This window comes from Patagioenas fasciata, chromosome 1 (assembly GCF_037038585.1).
Source record: "Patagioenas fasciata isolate bPatFas1 chromosome 1, bPatFas1.hap1, whole genome shotgun sequence".
NCBI classification, from domain to species: Eukaryota; Metazoa; Chordata; class Aves; order Columbiformes; family Columbidae; genus Patagioenas; species Patagioenas fasciata.
This window is the reverse complement of record NC_092520.1, coordinates 77,537,429-77,545,616: the sequence shown is the minus strand read 5'-3', so window position 1 is coordinate 77,545,616 and position 8,188 is coordinate 77,537,429.

Sequence of the window (8,188 nt, the reverse complement as noted above, 5' to 3'; positions counted from 1 at the left end):
TAGGTCTCATATCTCACAGGCCAATGACAGCTATGTACCCCTAAGATCTATTGCTTTCTCTTGATGAAAACATCATTATTACAGAACAAACAGGTCAGCTTCATCAAGCACTTGAGAAGGGTCTCCAGACCCAAAGAGCCTGGTCCTTGGGAGCTGCTTCTGAGTGCTGAGGGATACATTTGCATGGGAGAGGAGTGATATTAGAAAAAAAAAGGCAAAACAAAAACGAGTGAAGAGGGCTGGATAACCACATTCTGCAAGAAGTTGAACCACATCAAAATAGTTGTGGCTTTGTATGTTCATGGTTAGCAGCATGGCCAATCTACTGTAAAAACTGTCTGATCAAACTTCTCAGCTTGTGTCATCTCACACACACTGATAACACAGCTTACAGCTAATAAATAGGTGATCCCTAGCATATGTCAACTTGGACGCTGTGTTGTGTTCCGAGGCTAACATGGCATTGAGGAGAAAATGGAAAGGAGAAGCTGAAGAAGTAATCAGGATAAGGGCAAATTTTGTCAGTATTCCTGTAGAAGTGACTCAAGAAAAGCACAGGGAAAAGGCCAGACAACTGTATGCTTTGGATGGGAAGAAAGGAGAGGAGGAGAGAATCATTGAGACTCTGTAGTGTGAGGGCCCTGAGGGAAACAATTGCCATGAGGGAACAATTACTATACAGACAAGCATAAGAGCACCAGCAGAGGTGAGAAAAGAGATGCTCTTTATTAGGAGTATGCTATGTGTACCACAAAACAGATCAAAAGATTCAGCAGACAAGTGAGTAAGAACCAACCTTGTCTGAGAGAGTCTCAACAGAGGCTTCAGTCAAGTCTTTTCAGAGAATTTCCAGACAGATTAGATCATGACCTGCACTGCTACACACTCCAGCTTCAGTGACTGGAAAATGAGCTAATAGCCTCCAGTCCAAGCTGTGTCTGGCAAATACGCGTGCTATTCTTTTAGTTGGCAACTTTAAAAAACTCGTCATCATCAAGAGTAGGCAGCGGTAGAAAGAAGGAGGAACGCAATTACATTCTTCAAGCAAACACTTCCTCCTCTATCTTAGACTGTAAAACTATTACAGCTTTAAGCTGATCCCTGTAATCAGCTGCCCAGCCCTTTCTACTTTATTGGCTGTTTTTTGCAGTCAATGCCAAATTGCTAAAGGGAGAGGGTCAATCGTTCGTGCTGCATCTGCTCCGGGCAGCGATAGGAAACAGGGTATATGTTTAGGGCTAGAATTAGTTAAATGCAGATTCAGGACACTGAAAGCAGGAGTGGGGGAGGAGAAACAATCCCAAAATAAAAGCAATGGGAATATGCAGAACAAGTTGCTTGGCCAGGCTAGTGCATGGGAGAGCAAGCCATCTCTTTGCTCCTTGGGCTTTCACGGAGGGAGGCGAGGGCAGGAGATACGTATGTGTATATTTAGGAGAGAAAATCGGGTGAATAAAGCTACTGGTGATCCAGTAGTAGAGGGCAGGACTGCTTTTCCACCTTGCTGAGTTTGGGTCAGAACGGAAGTGGAAGAGCATTCATAGGAGCACAGGGTCATTCAGTCCAGTTCCTGCTATCAGGGACAACAGAAATTTAATATGAGTGAAGTGCTATTCCATTCATTGCTCTTTAACAAACCGAAAGCTAAGAGAAAAAAAGAGCAACTGGCCACAGTTGTAATTCGCAATTGTAGAGAAAATAATGGACCCTCAATTCAAACAACCCAATATCCCTGAGAAAAGGTCACTGTGCAAGCACTGCTTTTTCCTGCCCTTGCATATACTGTTTCTGAGAGGCCATCCCAAAAGCTCACCCTCCCTATATAACATGCAACAATCAAAGCATTAAAAATTAATTTCCTAGGAATGTTCAGTTTCTCTATGACATCTTCATGCCAACTTTAGCAGAGATGCACCCTGCCCAGCACTGGAAACACTAATTGAACATAACCCATGGTCTGGCAAACTCACACTGGTTCTGCTTTATAGATGGGATTATGGTTGGAGTGTTCAAGAAAACAACAAACTTTGGTGAGAAAAAGTCACTTACCCAGAGCCAGTGCCAATTTCAGCTGCAGTATTCGAAAGTTGTGTCCTAATCATTGCGTCAGTAGCAGATGCATTGACAGGTTTGCAGAGGCTTGAGAGGATTTATTGCCATTTTCTTTAACAAGATATTAATCAAACATTTCAAAGTGAATAGCAAACAAACCAGAAAGAGAACTTGACCCAAACAGAATAGGGCCTGTGAAAGCACAAGACTCCCAGTGCTGTTTAATATACAACATGGTGGGTAATTTGGTACCCACTGCAAATGTATCCACGGGTCAGAATATGCAACACAGCTGCCGAGGTGCCTTGATGCAGGTTTAGAACAGGAGGAAAAAACAATATGTGGAGTACCAGTATCCACCTCCACTATTACAGAAAAACAAGTGCAACCACAGAACAGGAAACCAGCACCATAAAAAAAAAACCAAAATGGAAGCTCTGCAGGCTCAAGCTTGCAGGGTAGGTCTATCTTCACAAAGAGCAGGACAAGCTGAAGGAGGGAGGCCTGCTGTCCTCCTGTCACACAAGGGAGCCCTGCACTGAGCTGCATTTGGCTCCTTGGTGTAACTGGAGACAGAAAACTTCCTCTAATAGCTTCTACTTTTACTTGACCCCAGAGTTTGGAAGTTCCCTCCTATGTGGGGAAGAGGGAGAAACTGTCAGTCAGTTACTAGGACTTGTGAAGAGGTAGTCTCTACTATTTAGTGCACTCACCATCCAAAATGACGTAAAAGATTTCTACCACATCCAAATGCTACTAATAGCTTTGGGAGGTGACAAAGCTGTGCAGGAGCTCTTGGAAGAAGCAGTAGTTGATCAAGAGAAGAATCACCCTATGCTGAACAGTAGTTTATCAGTAGCTTTTACTTGCACAAAGCACCTGCATGATGCTAGAATTAGGTTATAGTTGGACTCGATGATCCTGAGGGTCTCTTCCAACTGAAAAGATTCTATGATTCTATGTTTATCCTTGTTTCTCTGTTTGTGTTAAGCACACTCAGAGGACAGCTCCACCATGACATTAGCAAAGGCATCACCTTGTCTTGGCTTGGCTGGTAAGCAGGGCAGCTGGAAGACAGGTTAGGGATCAGGAGTCTCATACTGCAAGATGCATCATGCAAGAACTAACAAAATAATCCTAAAAAAATAATAATAAACTAAAAAAGCACATTAGAGCACTCCAGCTTTAGGGTCTCATCCATGGCTCAAGCAACAGCTGAATCAAACTAAAGCCAAACTAGATTTTTAATTGTTTCTCAAGTTGCAAACATCCAAGTAATCCCATCTGCATGGATCAGTAAGCCTTTCCTTCAACAAGCCCTCATAACATTCCCCATTGCAATTTTGCCAAGCTCCTGCATGGATTACACAAACTGCAGAGAAGTGAACAAAATCACACACTTTTAGTTAAGGAACAGATTGCAGGACTGTCATATCTTAGCTACCTTTCAGTAGCAGAAGTGTGGAAGGGAAAATGAGATCAAAAGGAATGCTATGACTTTTCTGGTGCATACTACCTACCCCCTCCCCAAGATGGAAGTAAATCTGATCAGCTGCAACTTTACTAGAAAAAGAAAGAATAAGCCACCCAAGAACCATTTTTTCGAGTATGACATTATATCACCTGCTATTACCTAGTTTGATCAATAAGTTGAAGTTCCCCGCTCCACCCTGAAGAATTAAACACCTGTATTTACCACAACAGAGGGGATTTGACCACAAATATTCGTCTTGTGTCTGTGTAACCAAGAAGATGAAAGACAACAAAGCTGGAAAAGGCAGAGTGAGTCTCTCTCAGAAGCGCGCTACTTGGAAATAGTCAATGAGTTCAGTAGAAATAAGGTAACTTCAGTTAAATTTGAGCCTGGTCCAGTTTGGAAGAACTGAGCAATTTTGCTTGATAGCTGCATGGCAGCTGGTAGGCAACACTTAACTACTGCCACCTCAACACCAGTACTGGCTGTTATTGGCAAGAGACAAGCACGTTTTTCCAAATGTCCCCATTTTCAAGGGATGACACTTTAGTTCCATACCTCCCATTTGGTAACTTCCATAGGTCTCTTTGCCAGTGTGAAAAATTACTGCTAGCAGAGGCATCACACCACCACAAAGGTTACAGCTACTTTGACTTAAAAAAAATAAATATCTCACAGCCATGTGAACCAGAGTCCTTCCCACATGTAATTTGTGGCCCCTTTCCCCATTCTTGGTGTCTCACCCTGTTTTTACTTACCTTGGCCCAACAAGAAGCACAATACAATGGTTTGGTAGTGAAACAGTCTCTGGTTACAGCAAGATACAGCCAGTTCCCAGACAAAGCACGAGCAAGCTGCATTTAAGAGCAGCTCAAGTTAACAGTCTCCAAAGAAAGAAAGAAAAAAAAAAAGTGCTTCAGTGTAAATCAACCCTTGGGTATGGCAGATCATACTGCCATACCCAGTGGCTGCTCACAGAAGCACTCCTTATCCTCATGTAGACAATAATCAATGAAGTCTTCCAGGCCAGTAATTCCCTGCAGCATGTAGTTGAAACATATTAGAGAGATGTTGTGCTTTAACCCCAGCCAGCAACCAAGCCCCACCCAGCCACTCACTCAGTCCCCCACAGTGGCATGGGGGAGAGAATCAGAAGAGTAGAAGAAAGAAAACTCTTAGGTTGGAAGAAACAGTTTAATAAGCAAAGCAAAAGCTGTGCACACTAACAAAGCAAAACAAGGGATTCATTCACTGCTTCTCATGGGCAGGCAGGTGTTCAGCCATCTCCAGGAAAGCTGGGCAGCATCACACATCTTACTTGGCAAGACAAACACCATCACTCCAGATGTGTGTCCCCCCTTCTTCTTCTCCCAGTCTTATATGCTAAGCATGATGTTATATGGTATGGAAGATCCCTTTGGCCAGTTTGGAACAGCTGTCCCAGCTGTGCCCTCTCCCAATGTCTTGCGCACCCCCAGCCCACTCACTGGTGGGGTGGTGTGAGGAGCAGCAAAGGCCTTGGCTCTGCATGAGCACTGCTCAGTGACAACTAGCAACGTTAGCAATGCTGTTTTGAGCACAGATCCAAAACATAGTCCCATACTTGCTGCTGTGAAGAAAATTAACTCTGCCCAGTCAAAACCGGCACAAGGGAACAACAAATTTGAATGGCTATAGGTGGAACTATACTGAGCACATAACTAGACACATGTGGAAAACTTGGCCTTCAATCATCACCTCCATGTAAAGTAAAAAACTAAGTACCAGAAATAAGAGTAAGACTCAAAAGAAACAGAAATAACAAGAACAAAAGATGGACTTTATCTGGTGACTTTAGATCAAGGAATGAACAATGTAAGTGATTTTGGATGCTGGTGTATGCTTCATATATTCTAATTACCCATTCTAGAAAGCCTGCTGATGAAAATACTTTGAGTTCAAGAGACTTCAAAATTCCTTGTTTAAGGCTTCAGTAGATTCTAGAAAGGATACTACATTAATCAGAAGACAATTAAGATGGCTGCATTTTTCTTTTGCAGTAAGCAATACAAGAGCAAAGGATGACTTTTCCAGGAAGCGTGAACAGTGAGTCTGGCTGGGTTATTGTTCTTACCTCCATGTTGAGGAAGAGTAAAATTGCAACACAACACAAGGTCCGGTGATATTATCTACACTTTAAAATACTGATAGATGAAATGCTTTGGTACCTGCTCAAAGGACTAGATATTCAATGACAGTTGTTTTTTGGTTTTTTTTTTTTTTTTTTTTAAGTATATACAGAGGTATATATATTTTAAACGGGTATCCAGTTTAAAATAGAGCACGGACCCCTGTTTCTCAGAGTCACTTCTCTTTTTTTCAGATTCAAACAATATTTTCATTGTCACTGGACAGGGGACAGGCAACACAGTCAAGCTGTTTATCACCTCATTTCCAGGTAATGAAGACAAATGTTCAAATTCTGCTATTCCCTGCCATTCCTCATCAAGATATTTAGGTAGAAGCCCTGAGGACAGGGACTATGTTTTAGTGCATTTGCATAGCACTTCAAAGAAGGGGTGTTAAGTGCCAACCAGTGCTCATGGGAACTCCCCCAGTACAAATGTTAGCAAAGCAAAATGTCTGCAGTGGTGTTACTAAACCCCCCAAAGTGTTTCCAGTCTTTCAACATCAATCAGCACAACTGAAGCCAGTAGTAAATTGATTCTCGCATTCCACTGCTGCCGGTTTTTGTTAGAAATGATTTGTGATAGATATGGTGGAATATATTGATTAGTACTGACAGTCCCAGTTTCCCAGGCTCTTTGTAGCAGTGCCATTCCAAAATGACCTGCTTTCCACCTTGTCAGTTTTCTTCAGAGTCCGTTATAAATATCTATTCTATTCTGAGAGCTTCAGCCCCTCCAGAAAACAAAACAAAAGGGTCAGGCAAGTAAAAAAAAAATAGTACAATAAAATAGGTTTGCAGTGTTGCAAAAGAGCTTGTTTTTATTGACAGATTGTGTTTCAGGGAAGAAAAGGCACGAAATAAGTTACAAAGACAATATATGAACTGTATGAGACAGAGGCAGTATCAGAGCTGCTACAAATCACCTAAAAGTTGGCTTAATAACATAGGTTAGCCTCTACAAAAATCTTAAAAGATTTCTTTCAAATGATCAAAATCATAGATAAATTAAGTGAGAATGTAAAGACCACCAACATTAACTTTTGACAAAATTCACCTGGGCTTATCACCATAACTCGTTTAAAACACCAGAAAATATGTAGTATTACAGAATTATTTTAAAAACTCATTTACATTTATAAATTAAGAACCTGATATTTACCTTTTGTACCTTCAGTGAAGTACAGTACACACAGGCAAGGCAGTATGCATAGGAAATACATTAAGAAAACAAAATAGGTAAGTGCAATTATTCTGAATATTCCAATATTAGTTATGGCCCCTCACCTATGGCAACGAACATCTTAAAAAGATGGATCCAACAGCTGTTCACAGAACATATGAATATACCACCAAAAAAGGTCTATTGTGGAAAAGCTTATGCTGTCTTTAGTTGTTACTTCTCAGATCAAGTATTCTGTTAACAGACTTTTCAGCAGTATAACTGAGTTAACAAGAACACACTAATACAGTTAAAGAAGATAAAGTACTTCTGAAATATGAGTCCTCATTTTAAGGTGGGAATGCTCAAAACACTCAGTATATTCAAGTAATCTAAATTAAATATTTAAACATACACCAACTATTTACAACTTGATTTTTCTTTGAAGCAGTAAATCTATTCCCCCCATTCCTATTATCCTGTAATTCAACTCCCAGCTGACAAGGACTTTTGATTGTTGGTTCAAATCAAACTGGCATGAGGAAACAATACAAAGTCTACAGGATATAGAGACTATACAAAGATTTGATTTCATGATGATGAAGGGTTGAGCAGAAAAAAAAAGTAGTTTACCCCTTTGGCTGCTCCTCTGATCAAGTGGAGATCTAAGTTCTATCTGCTGAAATCAACAGGGATGTAAATGTAACCAGACAGAGAACTTGGCTATAAATGTTTGATTATATCCTTAGGAGTTTCATTTACGTGACCTAAGACAACAGTAACAGAGAAAGGGAACACAGTACCAACTTCTCACAAAAACTGTCAGCCCAAACTGCGAGGACTTGATTTGCAAGAAGACCCTTCATAGTCGTGTATGGAGCATAACTGTCAGAGGTTTGGTAGGGAGGAGGCTGCCCTGTGCTGGTCCCAGCCAGCTCCGCAACATGCAGCACAGAATCATAGAATGGCTGAGGTTGGAAGGGACCTCTGGAGGTCATCTGGTCCAACCCTCTGCTCACACAGGGCCATCTACTAAAGCAGGCTGCCTAGAGCTGTCCAGACAGTTTTTGAAGATCTCCACACATGGAGACTCCACAACCTCTCCAGACAACCTGTGCAAGTGCTCAGCCACCCTCACAGTAAAAAAAGTGCTTCTCTGTGTTCAGATGGATCCTCAAAAAAAATCTATTAAATACAAAATTGACAAAAAGGCTCAACATAAAGAGGTAGCTTAAAAAAAAAAAAAAAAATCAAAGTATCATTAGATTAAGGAAGGAAAGGTAGTGCAATAAAGATATCCATATAAAAAACATACTTCCACTTTCTACACGAC